Raw genomic sequence first — 23918 nt, 5'->3', positions numbered from 1 at the left:
TTCCTATTCCATTGGCCTGTGTTGTGAGTTAATTTTTTTAAAAGGTGACAAAACTATGCATTAGCAGAGAAATATTTAATAACCTAGATACTTAATTAAGTAGAAAGAAAGTGATTTCTTAAAGACATTGCAATGTTAAGCTTCAATTCATATATATCTTATTTAAAGCCACTTGCTTTACTCTGTACTTACTTGCTGTTTTTATAGTATATTACTCCTTTAATATTGTTGCCCACACTCTTCTCTAAATATATAATGAAAAAGAAGTCTCTAAAGAGGAAAATATGTTATTTATTCTTTATAATGTATCTTCATAGGTCTAGTCATAATTCTAAAATAGTAATTTTCATATGCCTATAGTATATCCTAATAATTATTGGAAATTCTTTGCAATGCCATAGGATTTCACTTAACTATAAATTAAATAGTCACCACTCATGATCTCTTTCTGATGTTCTGTTTTATTCTGGAGTCTCTTCCTCTTCCCAACCGTTTTGTTTCTCCCTTAGTGATCAGATTATTTCTTGGGCATAATACATGTGGCTCCTCTTCTGTCCTTTACTTTGAATTCTAAGAAAGGCTTTGAGATAAATACAACTCTTTGTTTTGCCAACTGAGGGGGGAAAAATAAAGAAGGTTATTTGGTTTTGTTTAAATAACAAATATTGTTTACATGTGTCTCCCTTTTACATAAGGTAAAAATCAGTTAGTTATACATGTTCCATACAAGACATGATTTAAACAACCCATGGTATATTTAATCATAGCCCCCATGCTCAACTGTCATTGCTAATCTGATTGTATTTTCATTTTCCTTATATTATTTAAAAATTATCTTTCCAGTCGAAAATACTAAACATGGTTTCATCGGTCTAAGAAAATAAAGCAAATAATTAAAGATGCAGATTGATGAACATATGTAAGCAATGTGAAAGAAAAATAATGATTCTTAATCTGCCAAAACGTTACTAATATCCAAAAACAGTTTCAAAGGATTTTTTCTTTCTTGGCTTTTAATGCAGTATCAGATATGGGCTTTATAGTTATCAGTAGAATGTATATCTGAGATCTACTTTTATTTTCATTAATACATTCTAATAATATTCCTTTGTACCATATTGAATGCCTCAATTTTGGTGGAATTGTCTGATTATTCAAAAATTAGGTAAGATACATTCTTGTTTTAAGGTATAGTGTTCTTTATTGATTTGACTTGATTCTGGGTTTGATGAAAAAGTCATATTGGGAAATAATTACATTTATACCGTGCTGTCTTTCTTTTGCTTTGAAAAAATTTGGCTAGATAATAATGCCAATAAAAAGGATTAGGAGGGTAAGAACTTTGTTTTGCCTCTAAATTTTAGCATAATATCAGTTCACATTATAAAAATTAGTAAAATGATGCAAAACATATCATTCTTCCCTTCTACCAAGGAAATATATACTGGGCATGGCTCATGAAGGGTGCTGAACAGTTTCTGCAGGGAGAAGATTATTCCCTAGGCTTCTCTCCTTCCAGTATAGTTTGAGTAGATATTTACAAGCCCCTCAATCCATTGCAATGACCCTAAAAGATTTCCAGTCAACTTAAATCATATGACTTCATTAAGTAGAGTGTATTAATTTGGAGGTCGCATTACATTCACTCCTCCATGTTGCTGGTATAATACTAGACTCAAAGACTGTCTACCACCCTTCACCAATAGGCTTCAAGTGAATCCAAAAAAAGTAGACTGATTAGAAATAATGTGTCTCACACTCAGAGTATGAGCTTCTTAAGATATAAAATATATTCTTCCTTGAGATCTTGGAGATAGCTCTGTTGGAGAGCCGTTTCATAAACCTGACAGTACCTCTTTAGGAATATTTCTGTATTAAATTGTTGCTATAGTTCTTCTTCCTTCCAGGGAGAATTTTCTTGAAACATAAATCCAGTATCAATTTTTTTTGAATACTCAGCAAGGACTGCTGTCTACTATTCTTATCAGAGCAATAACTTTGAAGATAATTACTTCAATTATGCCTCTCTTCCCTCTCATAGTTTTCCACTAACTTAAATTCAAGCACAGTTCATTTCTCTCTTTTAACAGTGGCTGCTGGAACTCACATGCTCTTACCTGACTGCTATGTAGGCCTTAATCTCTTCACAGAAAAATTTGCTACCTGAATATTGATTTGGAACCTGGATCTCCCCTGAAAATACTTCTCCCCTTGTTCCCAACTGAGTGAAATGCTTTTATTCTTTCAAGCTCAGGAAACATGATTGCCTAGTGTTAGTACTGATAATTTCCTAACTCCCAAATATATTTTTTTTATCATAAAGCAAAAACCACTCTTTCTTTAAGGATCATGATATATATGCCATCATGTACCTCTCATTATTGACGTCATCCTTTGCCATCTTGACAACATTATTCATTCTCTGTGGGCTTTGGAACCTAGCTCTCAGACTTCTTCCCTTCACAGTAAAATCAACCATCATCAATTATTCAATTTCTACATGTAGGTAGTCTTTCCAACGAATAGCTTCAACGTATCTTAACTTTGATATCAGCATCCCTACCCCAATTCCACTCTCAATTCCACCATCACAACAATACTGTGGACCTCATCTCTCAAACTCTTTCAAAAAATCTTAAAATGCAAAATGTCATCATCTTACCAAATCTCCTGCCCTTTTCGGTTTCTCGTGCCTGCTCTTATTCATGAAGAAATATGGCTTCTCTTTCCCTCTGCTTTCTCACAGCCTGTCACCACATCACTGTATCTCTTTGCTTGACACCTTGGTAGTTTGTTTCATCAACTTATACGCTAGCATCCTAACACTCCCATTCCTTCACTTCACAATCATGAAAATTTTTAGATCATCTATCTTGCATGTGTGCAACCATCCATCTTGTTATTTGCTGTTCCCAGACTTCTGAATACTGTTAGAGAAAATAAACCATTGTGTGAATTAGTGCCAACGATTTGGTCTCCAGATGGGTTTTTAGCAGAGCTCAGCAATTCTTTTTCAAGTCCTTGGTTCTGTTCTCTCTCCAATTTCTCCTATATGCCATTTCTAAACAAAACTAATAACTTTATGCTTCTAATTCACAACTATATTCCTCATTTTTAAATTATTCTTTTTTTAAAATGTTTTTCATTTTCAAGCTGGTAACCTGCCTCTTACTTCACAAGGAAATTTTCAGGCTATTTTGTATGATATTCCCGAACTTCACATATCTTGTTCACAAACGTGATATTGTCATGTTTTTGAGATAATAAATTTGGGTTTTTTTTCTATTTATTTCCTGGTCCTGCTTCATCAAAGACAACAAAGACTCTGATAAATGACATTGAGAGCCACAATGGGACTGACAGACTTCCCTAGGAAAGGAAGAGGAATAATACTATATCCAGCAACATGTCCTCCACACACAAAGAGCAAATAAAGATGTTTTCAGAGAAAATGAAAGAGAGAATTTATCATCAAAAGACCTGTCCTTCCATAAACAGTAAAATCCGTAGGAATATGATCCCAGATGGAAGCACAGAGCCTCAAGAAGGAATAAGAACATCAGAAATGGTAAATATGGTCATTGACTATGAACAATTAATGACTGTTCAAACAATAACAGTAATAAAAATATCTTAAAGGATTTATAATGTGTAGTAATAAAAATAAGACAAGAGCACAAAGCTAAAGAGGGATTAAAGGAACTAAACTGTTATAAATTTCTACATAACTGAGTGATAAAAGTATTAATTTCAGAGAGATTATAAATTAGGGACACAAATAATATAATCTAGGGTAATTATTAATAGGAAAACAGAGTAATTTTAACAAAGATCTCATAAGAGGAAAATAGTCATAATAATAAAACACTTGATCAATTTAAAAGGGAGCAAAAAAGAAGTATATGAGACAAATTGAAAACAGATAAGATTTTATAGTTAGACTTAAACAAGTCCATATTACATTAAATGGACTAAGGACCCTAATTAAAAGATTGATAATAAAAACAATACCTAAGCCTCTGCCTTAGGCTAAGGTCGTGATCTCAGGGTCCTGGGATCGAGTCCCACATCAGGCTCTCTGCTCAGCGGGGAGCCTGCTTCCCTCTCTCTCTGCCTGCCACTCTGCCTATTTGTGATCTCTGTCAAATTAATAAATAAAATCTTTAAAAAAATAAAAAATAAAAACAATACCCAACTATATGTTTTTATAAGATAGAATATGAGACAAGTAAACCTAAAGGCTGAAAGTAAAATAATAAAAAAGGCATACCAGGAAAAACTATTCTACTTACAGATAAATATCATTGAAGGCAAGAATCATATTAAAGATACAGAAGACCTTCTCATGATTATAAAAGGTAACTTGATAGAAATGTACTAATTCTAAATTTTTGTACAGCTAAGAATACAGACTAAAATATATAAAGCAAAAATAAACAGAACTAAGAAGTAATATCCACTATTAGAATAAATTTTTAAATATGTCTCAGTAACATAGGAAAACATGATTAGATAAAAATCAGTAAGCATATAGAATATTAGAAAAATATGATTAATTAATTTAATCTAATTGATAAATATAGAAAATTACCCTCCAACAAGTGCATAATACAAGATATGTCTATGCGAGGGGTGCCTGGGTGGCTCAGTGGGTTAAAGCCTTTGCCCTCGGCTCTGGTCATGATCCCAGGGTCCTGAGATCGAGTCCTGCATCGGGTTCCCTGCTCAGCGGGTAGCCTACTTCCCCCTCTTTCTCTGTCTGCCTCTCTGCCTGCTTGTGATCTCTGTCAAATAAATAATAAAATCTTTCAAAAAAATAAAAATATATCTATGCAGTATTTGCCAAAATTTTATGTGCTGGGTCTTCTAGAAAGTCTAGGCAGCAAAAGGCAAGGGAAGCAAGGGCAAAAATGAACTATTCGGACTTCATCAAGATCAAAAGCTTTTGCACAGCAAAGGAAACAGTCAACAAAACCAAAAGACAGTCAGAATGGGAGAAGATATTAGCAAATGACGTATCAGATAAAGGGCTAGTATCCACATTCTATAAAGAACTTATCAAACTCAACACCCAAAAAAACAAATAATCCAATCAAGAAATGGGCAGAGGACATGAACAGACATTTCTGCAAAGAAGACATACAGATGGCCAACAGACACATGAAAAAGTACTCAACATCACTCAGCATCAGGGAAATAGAAATCAAAACCACAATGAGATACCACCTCACACTAGTCAAATGGCCAAAATTAACAAGTCAGGAAATGACAGATGTTGGAGAAGATGCGGAGAAAGAGGAAACCTCTTTCATTCCCACTGTTGGTGGGAATGCAAGCTGGTGCAGCCACTCTGGAAAACAGTATGGGCGTTCCCCAAAAAGCTTAAAATAGAGCTACCCTACAACCCAGCAATCATGCTACTGGGAATTTACCCCAAAGATACAAATGTAGTGATCCAAAGATGCACATGCACCCAAATGTTTATAGTACCAATGTCCCTAATAGCCAAACTATGGAAAGAACCTAGATGCCAATCAACAGATGAATGGATAAATAAGATGTGTTGTATATATATACTATATATATATACTATGTAGTCATCAAAAGGAATGAAATCTTGCCATTTGCAACAACATGGACGTAACTAGAGGGTTATGTTAAGCAAAATAAATCAATCAGAGAAAGACAATTATCATATGATCTCTTTGATAAGAATTTGAGAGGTAGGGAGGGGGCTTTGGGGAATAGGGAAGGAAAAAATGAAACAAGATGGGATCAGGAGGTAGACAAGCCATCAGAGACTCTTACTTAATCTTACAAAACAAACTGAGGGTTGCTGGGGGCTGTGGGAGATAGGGATAGGGTGGTTGGGTATGGACATTGAGGAGGGTATGTGCTATGGTGAGTGCTGTGAAAGGTGTAAGCCTGATGATTCACAGTCCTGTATCCCTGGAGCAAATAATACATTATACATCAAAAAAAAGTAATTAAATTTTTAAAAATGTAAATTATTCAATAATTAAATAATGAGAGGCTTGCTTCAAAAAAAAAGAAAGAAAGTCTAGACAAAGATTAAAGAATTGAAATAATAAAATTTGGTCTTTGTCCACAGAAAAGATAAACTAGCTGTGAATAACAAAAAGCTAACTCCCTTTAATTTTGAAATTTACCAATGTGCCTCCAAATAACTCATTAACCAAATGAGAATTCACCATGGAAAAGGAAAAATGTATTTAATTGTGGAATTGAATAAAGCCAAAATTTTAAAGAAATACATAGCCTTAATGTATAAAAAAAAAGACTTAGCATATATAAGTCAATCAGAGAAAGACACTAAAAATGAATGAAACAAAGATGAAGTGAAATAAGATGAAACCAGAGAGGGAGACAAACCATAACAGACTTTCAATCTCAGGAAACAAACAGAAACAAACAAACAAGCTGGAAGGGAGGAGAGTGGGAGGGATGGGGTAGCTGGGTGGTGGACATTGGGGAGGTTAGGTGCTATAGTGAGTACTGTGAATTGTGTAGGACTGATGAATCACAGACCTATACTCCTGAAACAAATAATACATTATATGTTAATAAAAAAATAAAAATGAACAAATAAATATTAAAAAATAAATAAGTAAAAAAAAGGGAAAGAAAAAAAAGGTTAAAATCATTATTAAGGGGCGCCTGGGTGGCTTCAGTGGGTTAAAGCCTCTGCCTTCGGCTCAGGTCATGATCCCAGCGTCCTGGGATCGAGCCCCGCATCGGGCTCTCTGCTCTGTGGAGAGCCTGCTTCCTCCTCTCTCTGCCTGCCTACCTGCCTGCTTTTGATCTCTCTCTCTCTCTCTTTGTCAAATAAATAAGTAAATAAATCTTTAAAAAAATCATTATTAAAAATATTTGTCTTGGGGTGTCTGGGTGGCTTAGTCATTAAGCATCTGCCTTTGGCCTAGGTCATGATCCTAGAGGTCCTGGGATCGAGTCCCTGAATCCGGCTCCCTACTCAGCAGGAAGCCTGCTTTTCCCTCTCCCACGCCCCATGCTTATGTTCTCTCTCATACTGTGCCTTTCTCTGTCAAATGAATAAATAAAATCTTAAGAAAAAATTTTCTCAAGGAGTGGGAGAATAGCAAATTAAATCCTCCAAAAATAGGAGGAAGAAAATAAAAGAGGAAAGAATAGAAATTAAGAAAGCAGGAAAACAAACTGGAATTCTCACAAATGTCTTCTTTTTTTTTAAAAAAGATTTTATTTATTTATTTGACAAACTGAGACCACAAGTAGGCAGAGAAGCAGGCAGAGAGAGAGGAGGAAGCAGGCTTCCTGCTGAGCAGAGAGCCTGACATGGGGCTCGATCCCAGGACCCTGAGATCATGACCTGAAGCAAAGGCAGAGGCCCAACCCACTGAGCCACCCAGGCGCCCCTCTCATAAACTTCTCATAGGATTCTTAATTAGTGTAACCGATGGCCAGGACTGAGTACAGGCCAAAAATGGTAGCAAAATCCTCATTGCCTCACTATCACCAGCAAATACAAAATTCATGGGACAAAACACCATAGGAACTGTGAGGCAGTAAAAATGCCCCTGATATTTCTAGTTTACCTGAAATAGTGCTCAGCAGTCTTACGTCTTGACTAGCATCAAAAGATAAATGGAGCATAATATAAAACTGTATTCTTAAAAAGTGCAGTAATTGTCAGGTTATTGGTTAATTCAGATAATAACTTGTGTACATGGTTTCCCACACTGCCCTCTACTCTTGCCCAATGCCTATATTGAAGCCATACTCAGAGCTTTGAGGTTTTGTAAAAATAGATCCAACTTCAGAAACCATTAGGAGAAAAATCATCTTTACATTCATGGGAAGACAGAGAGACAATTTACATAGCCCAGCCACAATAAGATGCCCAATTCCTTTGGGCATCTCCATTTTCCTCCAAATGTTCCTCTTCCCTCTGACATCTTGTTTTTCTCTGTGTCTCTTTCTAATTTTCTTTTTCTCTTTTTTCTTCTCTTCCTACCAGCTATAAAAATCTATTCAGCAATTCAGTTGTGCAGCCAACGTAGCACATCACCTCCTTAATTTGCGAATTAGTGACTATATGTTATACTTGAAGCACACATAACAGGTCTCAGTTTACCCAAACATACTTGTTCATTTTAATCACAACACCTTGTTTTGAATCATGAAGTTTTCCAATAGAAAATTAAGCACCAAGGTATGACATGATTTTCTCCAAGTTTATATCAAGTAATTAGTGAAGCTGAAATTGAACCTCGGCCTGGGTCTTGTTACTGAATTCATCTTTTCCACCACTCACTAGTTTCTTTATATGAAGCTCTAGGATAGCAAACATGATGAATAGGAGGATGAACATTTCCTGCCTTCGAGTACTTGAAAATATTATAGAAAGGAAAGATAAATGTAGTAATAGTTGTAATCTAGTGAAGAAGGTGAAATGTGATAAAATATAGTTGACATGCCATGGAGCCACAGAGAAGAAAAAGAATAATTCTAGAAGAAGAAGAGAGAGAGGATGAACTTGAAAAACTTAAGAAATAGTTGACCTCTGATCTCATGAATGCAATGGTGTTGAGTAGCTGTCAGCCATGTTTACTGGATTCTAAAGTAATATTAATCATTGTTTCCTAAATCACATGTTTTGCATGTATTTTTAACTAAAAATAAGTCTCCTTTAGTTCCCAAATAATTTTATTTATTTATTTATTTATTTATTTATTTATTTATGTATGTATGTAGCTGAATGATGTTCAGAATGCTTGAGAGCCACAGGACTGTAGAGAACATGTAAAATCTCACAGCAATACTTGTGGTAACTATTATTTATATGATATGTCCTGAAATTCAACACTTAATTTTATTTACTTATGCATGGCATTTGGTTGAATATCAACATGTGAACTATGTGAATCCTGCATCAATCTAATGCAGAGGTATTGATATTAAAATACCCAGAGAAATAAGTTATTAGTCATTTGTATGAAATTTATCCATCTCTGTCTTTAATATTATGCACTATATTGAGTCAAATATGCTAGTTAAATTTATTGTTATAGGTCTTATTAGTACAAGAACTTCTGCAGTTGTAACTCATAAAAAACTCTTTCTCCCCCCACCAAAACAACTCCTTCTAGCATGCTTTCTTCTTGCATGTTAAATTGAATGCTATACCTTCTCATTCCTACTACTTAAATATCTCCCAAACTTCCCTACTTCTTTCCATCTCTACCAAATCAGTTTCCTATTGTTGCTGTAGCAAATTACCATAAAATTAGCACCTTAGAACAACATGTAATTATTCTTTTACAGTTCTGAAGGTCAAAAGTTCAAAATAGGTCTCATTGGACCAAAATCAAGGTATCAGCTCAGGTGCATTCCTTTGGAGTCTCTAGGGTAGAATTTATTCCCTTGCATTTTGTAGCTTCTTAAGGCTTCCTATATTCCTCAGTTCATCGCTGCTTTTTTCCATCTTTAAAGCCAGTAATGCAGCATTTTTTAATTCTCTGACTCCAACCTCGTCCTCCATCTCCTTTCCACATTAAAAAGTTCCCTGTGATGACATTGAGCTCACTTAGGTAACCCAAAATAATCTCTTCATTTTAAAGTCAGCTGATAGCAACTTTAATTCCATCCACAACTGTAATTTCCTCTGCCAGGCATACAACACAGTCTCGAGTTCCAGGTGGACACCATTAGGAACTGATTGTTCTACCCTGCTGCCTACAGTCATGGTTCTGGCCACTATCAGCCCTAGCTTGAAATGTCTCCATGCTTCTGTTCTATTCCTGTTTCCATCCATTCTGCAATCAGGATGATCTGACACATTATCCTCCTACCCTCCTAAATTATTATTTAGAATAATATCCAAATTCTTTAACATAAATTCCAAGATTGCATGTATTTGACCTTATTCAAGTTCCCAATTTTCTTTCTGATTACTCCTTTCCATCCTATGGAATGACTTCCAGCTCCCTGAATGAGCCACAATCTCTTGTCTTCACATATTATGTCTTTTGCCTAGGACATGCTTCCCTCTTTTTTTATTTACTATTTTTTAAAGATTTTTTTTAAGATTGTATTTATTTATTTGACAGACAGAGATCACAAGTAGTCAGAGAAAGAGGAGGAAGCAGGCTCCCCACTGAGCAGAGAGCCCGATGCAGGGCTCCATCCCAGGACCCCGGGATCATGACCTGAGCCGAAGGCAGAGGCTTTAACCCAATCAGCCATATGCTTCCCTCTTATATTGACTAATTCCTCCTTACCTTTTAGATCTTAGTGTAAATGGCATTTCCTCCAAATACTTTCCAAACACACAAATATGCAGAGATGTTTGGTCATTCCGCATACATGATCCTTTAGAACGCTACACATGAAAGGAATTATAGACTTCTCTTTTCTAATGTTTTATTTAATTAATAATTATTCATTCAATTTTAATAATTAATTTATTTAATCTAATTATTTAATTATTATTTTATTAGACCTCAGATACACTGAATTAAACTCATAGGTACTCTTAGTTCTTTTATGATTTCCAAATGGCTACCACCATTTCTACAATAGAAATTAAAAACCATATTGCAAAGTATTCTCACAATGGGAATGTCAAGATCTATTGAGTGTCTCTTGTCCACCAGGCACTAAATTAGGACTGCAATGCACTTACACAAGTATTGGCATCTCTTTGAGCAAACCATCAGGAGTAGGTAGGTTGCTCAGTATGGTTTGGCATCATCTCTGAAGATGTTTTGATAGTAACACAGATGTTAGTGTCAGGAGCCCTGTGAGAAATTGTGAACTTGAGCCACAGTTGGGATTCAGATGTATAATGACCTTTCCCATGGATAGAATAGCTAGTAAGACATAAAATAAGCCCTTTAAAGAAATTTATTATTCATTTAGGAGTCTACTAGAGTGGACTAACAGGTCAAGCATAGCCCATATATAAAAGAAAGCAATGACTCCGGCTTTCATGTGAGGCTGTTTCTGTCTGACCATCCAACAACCTGGTCTTCTGTTCTACTCTCTCTCCACCTATAATGATTCTCAGAAAGAAGAGGGATGTTGTTTGAAGTCTAAAGCTTCTGGTAGTAGAAAGAGCTCTGAAAGAGCTGGTCACAAAAGGCATTTCCTTGCTAGCTAAACAAGAGAAACATCACAGACAGGTTTGGCAGAATCAGCAACAATGGTGACAGCCACCCCACAGCTTCGTGAAGATCTATGGTTTGGAGGTTAACAATGGAGAAAAAAGCAACCAACTAGGTGACCAAAGCTCAAAGAATCAAAAGGAAAGTGACAGAAAAGAACTACAGGGCACGGTGATCACAGGCATGGGCAGCAACTATGAGTGTGGGAACAGGATTAATCTCCTTATCCTTTTCCAGCCTCAACTCCCACACACACAAACACACACTGTGCCAGAGAGACTCAAGGGGACGGTTAGGAAGGGTACAACAACAATAAGTAAGAGCCATTTCGATCTATTGAATGTTTACTGTTTCATTAGCTACTCTCAGTAACTATATAAGGTTCTTACCACTATGAAGTTAGATTTCATTTATTTATTTATTTACTTTTGGGTGGAAGAAATAATGTTTAGAGAGGTCACAAACTGACTGAAGATGAAGCCTACTACCAAGTAAGCAGAGACTGAGAACATTAAAAAGCTAAAGAAGCTACGGTTGGCTCTAAAAATTATTTTCTCTCTTTTTTTCATATGTAGAGAGTAGCAACAAAAAAGGAATAACTGGTATTCTTTCTACTGTGTACTCCATGAATGAGTCCAGTTTAAAAGAGTGCACATGTGTGTGAAAAGGAAAGGAAGAGAGAATAGAAAATGGATTGTCATTTTATTATCTTTGGAAAAAACAATGAGAGTATTTTTTCTTTGACATTCCAGCCATTCTAACTTCAGGTTTAGAAAAACAGGTTGTAGACATTAACAAATATTTGAGGGCAGTGGTGGGAGGGACACATTTGTGAGTTTTTCCCATGAAACCTTGATTAATAGTTACTGAATGCATGTGATTTGTCAATTTCAGACCCAAATCACTCCTGTTGTGGCACAAAACTCTTGATTGGACTTCAAGTAATGGACTGCAGTTTTGTGGGGAATTACCCTCTCACTGCACCGTACCACTCCCGGAGGTGTCTAGCTGTGAGGCCAGGACACTCTCTCAATGACAGCCCTCCTGCCGAGTCTCACTGTCCTTGCCCACAGAACTATGGAGCTGGCCTTTTTCCAAGACCCTGCAATTACTGTCCAAATGTGAAAAAGTGACCCCAAGATCTTGAGACTAGCCTGATTTTTCAGTGTGCCTTCCTTTCATCTTTCCAAAAGTAGCCACAGGACTTGCTCACTCACCCCTTGAAGCTGACTGAAGTTTCTTTCTTTGGGGCTGCCTGGGTTTTGCCTTTGAAGTTTAAACCTGGGAGCAGTTATCTGCCAGCCAGGATAAGCACTCCCAGGGCTTCCACGGGCAGCCGGTCCTCACAAAGAAGGGATAAGACCTCTGAGTGTGCTGTGCCATCTACCAACTAGCAGCAGAAAAGAGAGTAATCAGGGTTCTTTCCACAGGGTGCTCCAAGAGTGAATCCAATCAAATTAAAAGAAAGTCAAAGAGAAAAGATAAAAAAGCTTCAAAAGAGAACCCACAGCTGTGAACTTGCCTGTCAATCAGCAGGAGCCACAAGCCAATCAGAGTTGAAGTAAAAAAATTGCTTGAAAGAAAATGCATTAGAATCAGTTGCATTCCACTGGAGTACGAAAAAGAATAAAAAGCGGGCTAACCAGTACAATGTGCGGAAAAAGCTGATAATCAACCTGTACATCTAAGCCTGTCAATAAAGATTACACATGAAAATCTGAACTGGCAGGATTTTCGTGTGTCCAGCCATGATTTTAGCATCCTCATTGGTTATTGTTCATGATCTCACAAAGCTAATATAACCAAGACACTGAACCAAACTCTTAAACTTAAAGAGTAAGTACTTTAGCTAACTTGGGGGCAAATTTAATTTGGTAATGGGTATGATTGCTGCCTTCTCTCTGTTGTAAGAGTATGCTTGCCCATCCTAAGAAGGTAACTCAATCCTTGGATTCCTAAATACAGAATTTTTATGCATCTTTTTTTTTCTTTTTTTTGATAGTGCCCCAAGTAGATTTTTTCCATGTAATACCAATTTTTTTGTTCAGGAAAAATCTGGCTCATTTCAGCAAGAGAGTTTGGTAACAGACGAGCAGGAGGGAAATGAAGGCTAGGAAAAGCCAGGAGTGGCAAGACCAGACGAAACCGATCAGCTTTGTGAAAAGGGAGGATGATGAAGTTTGGGGAGTTGACACGTCAGGAAACTGTGATCTTCTCACCCATAGCATTATTTGTAGAGGAATGATAGCAGGAAGGACTCTTGCTAAGCCCATGTTGAGGCCTTCACAACACTTCCAGGGGGCTTATGGCTAAGTTTTCAGTTTGTGGAGAAGACAACCCTGTGGTATCTGTGCCACACAGAGTACCATAACCTGCCCTAAGGAACAACAGTAAAGACGATGATAACCAAGGACCCCAACGAGGCCCATCTCCATTTTTTTCTGGCATTGTGGCAGGCAAAGTATTAACCCTACAATGATGCCCACATTTTTAACTCAAGTTTCTGTAAATATGTATTCTTAAGAGGCAAAAGAGACTGCAGATGTGATCAAATTGGGGCTCTTGAAATGGGGAAACGATCCTAGATTCTCTAGATGGACCCAATATAATCACTAAAGTCATTAAAAGAGGGAGACAGGAGTGTCAGAGCTTAATGAAGCAATGTGACAATAGAAGCAGAGGTCCAAGAGGGAGAGAAAGATTTGAAAATGCTACGCTGCTGATTTAGAGGAGAGCAGTACAAGCCAAGGAATGCTGTTGACCTCTTAAAGTTAGAGGAGGCAGAGAAACAGAAACTCCAGAAGGACCACAGCTCTACCAACTTATTTTGGACTTCTGGACTGTAGAACTGTATGATAATATATTTGTGTTGTTTGAAGTCACTACATTTATACCTACTTATTACAGGAGCAGTAGAAACTCATACTGGCATCTTTTAAAATCAGTGTTCTTGTATAATCTGCGACACTATGGAATATTTGTAACTTTTAGGAACAAGGGACGATGCATACGCAGAGATCCATAGGCACGTGTATTATAACCACAGCGCTGAGTGAATATAACAAGAAAGGAACAAGCCTATAGCTTCATATATGTTACAGAACAGCCTTACATATTCTATAATTTTGCATACCTAAAACAATGAGTTGCTTTTGGTGAGGAGGACAGAAATGGGATTAAGGAGGGAATAGGGTTAGAAGGGAGCTAATCAACTAACTAGTCAAGAAAGTATGATTATCTCTACTTTCTGCACCAAAATTTTTTTAAGGAAAAAATAACAAATATACAGTGTGTCCACTATATTTTTAAATGAGATTGTGATTTGGTGAGTGCTGTGAAGTGTGTAAACCTGGTGATTCACAGACCTGGGGATAAAAATATATGTATATAAAAAATATATGTTTATAAAAAATAAAAAATAAAAAAAATAAAAAAAAAAAAAAAAAAAAAAAGGATTAAATGAGATTGTAAACTCTATCTTTGTAATAATGGATATATGAAGAGACCTGATGCCAAATTCAAAATCTAAAGGAAATTATGATTTATTACAGCAAACAGATTACCTATGGCAAATCACTGTAATTTGTGGTTACACAGAGTTAACAAAAATTTAGTTTACTGTAATGAAAAATGTCACTTGATGATTTGGATCATCACTTTTGAGATAATCACCTTACACTTTACTCTTTTAAATCCTCTGCTTTTCCTTCTGGAAATGAAATGCATCCCTGACTGTTTTATAAAAGTAAAAATGACTCAGTAAGAGAAATTATTTAGACTTTTAAAAGGGAGGTCAGATTGACATTGGGGGGTCTAACAATTTCTGAGTCATAGACCATGATAAGAATTAGGAAGAATCCTCTGAATTCACTTGCAGGAAAGACCTGTTTACAGAAAAAAAAAAAAAAAGTGAAGAAGCAAGGGAAGGAGGAAATGAGGTAGAGAAAAAGAAACACAAATTTCAAGTCAAAAGTATATTTTATTTTATTTTATTTTAAGATTTACTTTTGCGCCCCTCAAAAGTATATTTGAAAAAGCACAGCAATAATAAGAGGAATAAAATCTTACAGAAAATATCTGAGTTCTAACTGTTAAATATAAAACTAAGGGAAACTTTGACCTACTGAGAAAAAAAATCTAGATTTGAAAATCTGTTCTTAAGATAATTACATTTTGCAGGGAGACATAAGCTGGGTGAGACTCTGGACATCTGATTTTAAGAAGAATTAATTTTCTGTTTATTTTTGTGTAATCCAACTGAAAGCAGTTTTCACATTTGTGTGTACATGTAGCTGTGTTCTCTTATGTTTATTTTAATGCTAACTACAAAATTTCTAAAGGAACTAGCATCTGACTTCCCAACGGATATTTGATATTTTTCCAAATATTACCCAGGATTGTGGATGGTTCCAATAAAATTTTAGAAATATATTTTCCTAATTTTAGGAGAAAATTGATGCTTTCCCTGAAAAATATGGGTAACTTGCAAATTCCTTGACAGTAATTTGGAAAGTTTAATTCTTTTTTAAGATTTTTATTTATTTAATTGACAGCCAGAGAGCACCAGTAGGCAGAGAGGCAGGCAGAGAGAGAAAGAGGAAGAAGCTGGCTCCCCAGGACCCTGGGATCATGACCTGAGCCAAAGGCAGAGGTTTTAACCCACTGAGCCATCCAGGCACCCCTGGAAGCTTTAAATATTAAATGAGAGCATGTGATAAATTGGCTTTCCAAGGAATGAAAAGGTGATAGTTTGAGTATTTTTTTTTCCTTTTATCTCTTAGAGCTGAAATGTTGGTCTTGCACCTCCCAAAAAGCTACCTAAGACTTTGAAAATATAGAGAAAGTAAGTTTCCTCCTGTGCTGGAAACTGATTCCTGAAGTGGGCTCAAGTAGAAAAAAGAAGACGTACAGCTTGTTTTCACTCCTTGGATCTCCTAAGCAACTAAAACATAAAGTTTTATAACCTTGATTAGCATTGAAAATAGGTAAATCCTGGGAGAGCAATGGGTATATTACACTCAAGATTGAGGGCTTTTTATTCCTCAGTGGAGTCACAATAATTTCTTCCAACTTTTCACAGAATATGATTGCTTTTTAGATAGGTAAATTAATTTCCCAACATAAGCTGTTTTTTTTTTTCCCTCTGGTGAAGATGATTCTCCTCAAATAAAATAAATCAAATTGCTCATCGACTATAAAAAATACTCACCAAAACACTATGACAAAAAGAGAGATAAGTTTCAAATACTACCAGTCACTCTCCTGCCCGGAGAAGGGACGTCAAGTATGCTTAAGAAATAACTGGAAAAGAAAGTTCTTTTGAAATGTCTTTTATTATTTTTTAAAACTAGATAATGGACTGCTTTATTTCTTGGCTTGGACCAGCAGTACAGCTGGGTATAAATAGAAACTATACAGTTTCTGTTTCTTTACACTCAAAATTCAACCTCAGCAGTCCCTAACCTCTTTCAATCAGGATCAACACATGGTGGTGGTATATTTATCCTTAAATTTTTTTCTAGAATGTAACCAAATGACCTTAGTACCTCACTTGAATCTGTGTTTCTTCTGCATGTGGGGCCCTTACCTTGTTAATGATAAGAAACTATTATATTTCAATTTATTCTAAATAATGCCCAAAGAATTTGAAGAAAAATCCCAGAATATCATGGGATGATATAAAAATGATAGAAAATGAGGTTTAATGATTTTTTTCAGGTGATTATGGTGTCTCGGTAAAACAATTGATTTAACATATATGAGTTGAATGAATATTTAACTTGTTTAGAACTTTATGCCGTCAACATCTGCTGGCCGCTCAAAACTGAAAGTGTTTAGAATCTGCTACATGGAAGATGTCATCTCTTGCTTTGCCATTTATTTGATCAACCAAATTCAAGATACAATAAGCACAGGAGAACAAAGCACGATTTTAGAAAACACACGTTTCTTGTTACGTTAGTACACTTAACAAGTATTTCATAAAACAGTCAGAAAGCATTATTATTTTTCCCTCTCATTGTCTCCTTAATCTACTGTGTAGGTTGGTGTTTCCTGGCTATACCTAAGTAATGAAACTTTAGTCTCAACAAATGAGTTTCCAATCTCAAATCTGATCCAGTGGAACTTCAATTTTGTTTTAAAATTTCAGTTTCTCTCCCTTCCGTAGCCTGTGTCCCTTGCAATCTGAATTCTTCTGTGTCCAGTTTATTTGTCACAGAGAAACTCGGGATAAATCTCTAGCCACACTATTGGTCTTTATATAATCAGAGACAATGGCCATTTCTTTTTTGTCTTCTAGTTTTCTTTTTTTAGATTTTATTTATTTATTTGTCAGGGAGAGAGAGAGAACAAGCAGGGGGAGAGGCAGGCAGAGGTAGCTCCCTATTGAGCAAGGAGCCCAGTGTAGGACTCTATCCCACGATCCTAGGACCATGACCTGAGCCAAAGGCAGATGCCTAATTGATTGAGCCACCCAGGAGTACCAGCCTTCTATTTTTCATATTGAAAATTCTAAGCCCCTGTGATTATTTCCTGCCCGACCATTTAAGTATCAGGTACCCTTTGCCTCATTTGTTCTAAGTGTGGGTGATCTTCTTAAAAACCTATTGTCCAAAATAAATAAATAAAGATAAAATAAAAATAAAAACCTATGTCCAGAGGCACCTGGGTGGCTCAGTCAGTTAAGTGTCTGCCTTTGACTCAGGTCATGATCTCAGGATCCTGGGATGGAGCACCACATCGCCAGAGGGTTGGGGAGGGTGGGGGGTGGGGAGGGTGGGGGAGGTCCCCGCTCAGTGGGGAGTCTGCTTCTCCCCCTCCCGTTGCCTGCTGCTCCCCCTGTTTGTATTCTCTCTGTCAAATAAATAAATATTTTATCAAAATAAAATACAAATGGGATGCCTAGGTGGCTCAGTTGGTTAACATCTGCCCTCAGCTCAGGTCGTGGTCCCAGGCTCCTCGGATGGAGTCCCGCATTGGGCTCCCTACACAGCAGGGGGCCTGCTTCTCCCTCCGCCTGCTGCTCTCCCTGCTTGTATATGCTCTTTCTTTCTCTCTGACAGATAAATAAATAAAATCTTTAAAAATAAATTAAATTAAAATAAAAACCTATTGTTCAGAACTCAACATAATTACTCCAGATGAGGATGAATCAGAGCCCAGATGAAGCGTTCTCTTCAATATCCATTAACTTGATGCTATCTGTTCAAATTCTTGGGCCCTCTCATCGATTCAGAAACATTTTAATCTTTTTTTTTTTTTTAAGATTTCATTTATTTGTCAGAGAGAGCGAGCGAGAGCGAGCACAGGCAGACAGAGTGGAAGGCAGAGTTAGACGGAGAAGCAGGCTCCCCGCGGAGCAAGGAGCCCGATATGGGACTCGATCCCAGGACGCCGGGATCACGACCCGAGCCGAAGGCAGCTGCCCAACCAACTGAGCCACCCAGGCGTCCCCAGAAACATTTTAAAGAGTTCATTCTGCTTTTAGTCTTTAAGGCAAAATTGCCATATGTTTATATAACTCTGGGTTGTTGTGTATTATTCTTGTCTCCTTTTACACCTGTTTTATAAATAACACAATAGCTATACACCAACTTACCTGATGATCATACCCTGCCTTTTAAATTATCTCTACATTTTTGATAATATAGTAAGATAAAATTTGCTCCATGTGGGGAGGAATGAGGAGGGAAGTGGTGATGAGGGCGCTTGGGAGATGGAAGATACATGCTCCCGCAGTAGCTTGCTATCACCTCTGCGCACCACTGTACTTCCTTCCTACTTTCTGCTTCTCCTTATTGTCTCATTATTTCCCTGTCTCATTCCTGTCTTGGACAGATCTCTCAGTTTTCATGGCTGAAGTCTGTCCCCTGCAAGCTCAGGTCTGCCCAGTTCTTAGTAAGGCTACTGTCAGCCTCACAATGTCTGGAATTGGTCAACCTGACAAATGTTTGAAACTCTAGACACCCTATTTTCTACTGAGCTCCAATAGGAATAATTTTTTTTCCAATCTGGGTAACCAGGTCTAAACTGTAGGTTACTGATTTTACTCCAGTTCCTTGCTGAGCTTGAAACCTCACCCTGGTCCTTACCCTTAGTCTTCTGGCTTAAGGTAGGAAAAATTTTCTACTACTACAGCAAGATTCCACTCTGTACCCTAATATTTTCTAAGGTGTAGCTCTAAATCAGATGGACTATCTGCGTTGCTAAGAAACCCCTTGCTTAACCATAGCTATTGAAATGTTATCAGCTCACTGTCACTAACTCTAAAATATAGTAGCTGAACAACACAACACATTTATTTAGTTCACAATTCTGGGATTAAGCAGTTTAGGATGGGCTCAGCCAGGAAGTGATTTAGTTCTCAGCTAGTCAAATGTCTACAATCTGCTGCAAACAGGGTTCTGGAGTGGGTATACCTAAATTCTCCTCCAGCAGGTTACCCAGGGTTTGTTCTAATGGAAGAGGCAGAAATTCAAGGGAGGTAAGAGAAGATCAAGGCCTTTTGAGGGCTAGACAGTACTGCTACACCATCACTTCTTTTTAACACATTTAATATAACACATTCTTCTTAGAAAAACAAGTTGGCCCAGACCAACGAGTAGGAAAATAGATGCTACCTTTTCCTGGATGAATTACATATCTTCTTGAAATTTATGTGCCTATATGGAAGGTTGAAAACCTGGGGAATTTTTCATAATAAGTATATTACAAGTGACCCAGCAACATTACTGGATTCTTACTCATCATGGACTGCTTTGGATACTGGTATGATCCACCTAATTTGGCAATGCTATTTTAAGGATCCCACGTTTGGACTTGCATCTTCTACTCCTTAGGAGTCTGCATGGAAAAAATCTGTACCATTATTGACTTACTGAGTTTCTGTACTTTAAATCCAACTCACTTCTGGATTTATTATTTTCCCCAATGCACTTTTCCTTGCACACTGCTACTAGTCAATTGTCAAGCAGTAATTAAACATGTTTATATTAATATTTGGAGGGTATTTTTTCTCTCCATTGGAACACCACCTTAGGGAAATTAAATCAAAATTCTTATAAAAAAAAATAAGTCAGGTAAGACAGGTATTTACCAGAACTGAAGATGCTAAGTAATTAAAATCATCCTATGGCCCATCTAAAGTGTTCTGCCATTCTGTACCCCCTACACCAATATCAATTTGAGGTATATTCAGAAGCTGCCATGTCTAAGAATTAAAGATCAAGGTGAAGAACCGATAGAGGTTTCTTATCTTTGGCCTAAATAGAAAAAAAAAAAAATTCTCAAAGGATGTGGAGTAAGATTCATCATTTAACAAAACCAATAAAAAGAGAGAGAAAGAGAAAAAGAATTGAAAGAAAGAAAGAAAGACAAAAAGAAACAAAAGAGAAGGAAGGAAAGCAGGGAGGAATTAAGCTGTTTTTATTAATTGGTATGCCATCAAAAATCTAATTACATGACCACAGACTTATTGAGTGCCTGGGCATACTTAAGCATGTCTAAATATGAAAATAAAATAGAATGAATTAATTCAAAATAAGTTCATTTTATTTTACTAATAGCTATCATTTTTGAGTAATACTTGAGCATTAATGTAATTTTTCTTACCTAATCTTTACAATCTCAGGAAATAGGTGTTGTTATAAAGAATTTACAGATTAGGAAACTGAGTTTCCCATAACTCAACTCATTTGACCCAAAGCTACACAGATATTAAGTGGCTGAATCCAGGATTGGAAGTCCAGGTTACTTAAATCTTGGAGGCTGTGCTCTTAACTATTGTGTAAAATGCTGGATTCTTGTGAACTACTTAAAAACCGAAAGTCTTAATCAAAACTATACCTAATCAAAAGTATAAGAATTAAAACAGGCTTTATATTAATTACAATGGAAACTGCACTTGCTTTGGAGTACTCCCATCTCTATTAAACTCAAATCTACTTCTTCTAAGAATTGATGGGGTCAGAGAGATTTTTCAGCCATAAATATGAGTGAATCCTGCCTTTCATAGCCTTCTCAATTCTAATACTCATATTTCCAGTACTTTTTTTCAGTATTGATTTTGTTTTGGCTCATACTATAGTTACTACTAAACTCTAAAGTCTCTGAAAAGTGGGGAGCTTGCACAGAACCCAGCCTTACCTGTTATAGAAAGTCAAAGTCATCTATTTACATCGAATGGGCAGACATATTAAAAACAAATATGCACATATACACACATCTATGAATTAAGAAGAACAATTCATACCAAATATGATGAGCAGTGATGAAAATGCATTTCAACTAGAAAAGAAGCCATTAGTGCATCATAAAATATACTTTTAATTAACACACTAAAATACTGTATAAACTGGTAGTGGTAACATATAGGTGGTGACATTTGAGGGATTAACCCTATTCTAAGGGATTAATTAACATTTATTCAAGTGCATAATAATGGAGTTTTAAAGGAAAATGGGCCCACCAGGCTTGTTTACTCACTTTTTTAACATATAGAGGGCACTTTAATTAACTCTATTGCTTTTAGTGCATTTCCCAGGTGCTAGAGAAAACATTCTACTGCCTTCACATAAGATACAATAAACCAATATATTTTCTTCAACACTTTTGTTGTTTTCCATTCTTTTAAATATAACCATGATCTTATTTATTTTTATTCAGTACAAATTAAATGACTATAAAAGAATATGCACCATATATTTACAGAAATCCTCTCCATGGAGACCACAATCATTAACATTAGAAATATTCTTTAACGTTAGAAATATTCTTTATGTCGATAAAACAAAAATATAAACTTTTTAAATTTTTTAGCAAAAGGTAGATTTTGTTTACCTCCATTCTACATACTGTTTTTTATAGTCCACAATACAGAAAGTGGGTATTGGTCCATATCACTACAAAAAGAGCTTTCTTGTTCATTTAGTTGGTTGTGTAGTAGTCCACTGCATAGACAGATCCCACATATTTTGCTTAGCCAGTTCTTTATTGATAGACCTTGAGGTTGTTTCTGCTGTTTTACATCACAAACAATACTTCAACAAACAACCTCTTAGGAGTCTTTCTCAACCATGCAGTGTACTCCTGAGACAAACACCTAGGGGTGGAATTGCTCTATAAAAGGAGATGGGTTAATAATGTGTGCTGGCATCAGTCAAGGCACATTCCCATAAGTTCATACTCATTTATACCATCACCAGCAAGTAAGAGAGTGCCAGTCTCTGAATACCTTGCCAACACAGTTATTAAACTTCCAGGCATGTCTAATTTGGTTAGCTAGAAGTTGTATAACAGCGTTATTTTAATCTAAATGAATGTCACTATGTGTAATACTAAGCATCTTTTTATATCTTCACTCTCATTTTCTCTTTTATCTTCTTGGTTTTGTCCCAAACTTTTTGATTGGGCAATTTAACTTCTTTATTAATATTTATTCTCATCTGTTAATATAAGCACATTAAGTATTTCTAAATATAAGTAAATTTGTTTTGAGCATTACAATGAGTGTATCCCCACGTGTATTTATTATTATTATAATTATTCTTTTCTAGCATTTTTGCTTTTTAGTTTAACTCATTACCTTCTGACCTCTGCAATATAGTCTTTTGTTATCGGAATTTTTACTAATTTTTCATTTCATAGCTTTGAAATCTGGTAATATACAATTTCTACATTTGGAGAATACATAGAAGTTTTGGGGTAGTAACATACAGTCAGTTTGGGGACTCATGGGAATAAAATGTAGTCTCTCTTTTTAGCATTTAAAGTATGATGTACATCCATCAGATAAACATTGGTAACTAAGGAGTATCCATTAGATACACCTTATTTTACTTAGGTCATATGTTGTTAGTTGTATTTTTCTCTACTAGATTTATCATGGATTAAGCGTGGTAAGCATTGCACTATAAGGAATAGTTTCCTATTATTTACATAGTATTTACTATCAGAATGGGCTCGTGGATTCTTATTTTATTCAGATTATTATAACTCATTACTGTTTTTATTTCTTTTCATGGTCATATTGCTCAATATTTGGGAACACTTTCAGCCTGGCTCCTGTATTCTGGGACAACCTCTCTTCAGCAAAGAAATAAAATAAAATTTTAAAAAAAAATCTTTTTTTTTTTTTTTTTTGGTCTACTAGTGCTTACTTTGTTACACTTGCTTTTTTACTTTGTTATACTTACTTTGTTACTGCTTACTTTTACAATTGATTTTGAATGATCTTTTAGTCATTTTACCAAAAACCTCATGGACAAGATATTCCTGAACTCTTACAGTTTTAAAAGTGCTGATGTTCCTTCCATGTTTGAATGATATTTGACTTAACATAATATTCTAGCATAGTTTTTTTATTTTTTACTTTTTCTTGTGGTATCAAAAGTTTTATTCTACTGCTTTCCAACTTTGAATGCTGTGGAAAAGTCTAAGCTCAGCTTGATTTATTTTTCATAAATAAATGAATTGATCTTTCACCTTGACTATAGAAACCAATTCTTTATTTATCTTAGATGTTGAAAATTATTTTTAATTTCCTGAGGCATAATATGCCTTTTTAATCTGCACATTTAAAATGTATTACTTTTATTTCTGTAAACATTTCTCATTTTTTAATTTTATTCCTTATTCTATGCAGCCAGTTTCGTACTTTGGAAATTCTATACATATATTGGATCTCATTTGTTTTACTCCATATCTATATTTTTCTGTCTAGTTCTTTAAAATTATCTCTGTTCATTTTTAATT

General features: G+C 35.8%; 1 long non-coding RNA gene across 1 annotated transcript in view; it reads right to left on the bottom strand.

Annotated features, from left to right (window-relative positions):
* Window positions 1-451: 451 nt before the first annotated feature.
* LOC131827498 (uncharacterized) overlaps window positions 452-23918 on the bottom strand; it is a 43034-nt gene continuing 19567 nt past the window's right edge. Inside the window, exon 3 of the long non-coding RNA XR_009352038.1 lies at window positions 452-613. This is a non-coding gene — a long non-coding RNA (uncharacterized LOC131827498). The remainder of the gene's footprint in view (window positions 614-23918) is intronic.

This window comes from Mustela lutreola, chromosome 3, assembly GCF_030435805.1.
Source record: "Mustela lutreola isolate mMusLut2 chromosome 3, mMusLut2.pri, whole genome shotgun sequence".
NCBI classification, from domain to species: Eukaryota; Metazoa; Chordata; class Mammalia; order Carnivora; family Mustelidae; genus Mustela; species Mustela lutreola.
This window is presented reverse-complemented; position numbering and strand designations above follow the sequence as displayed.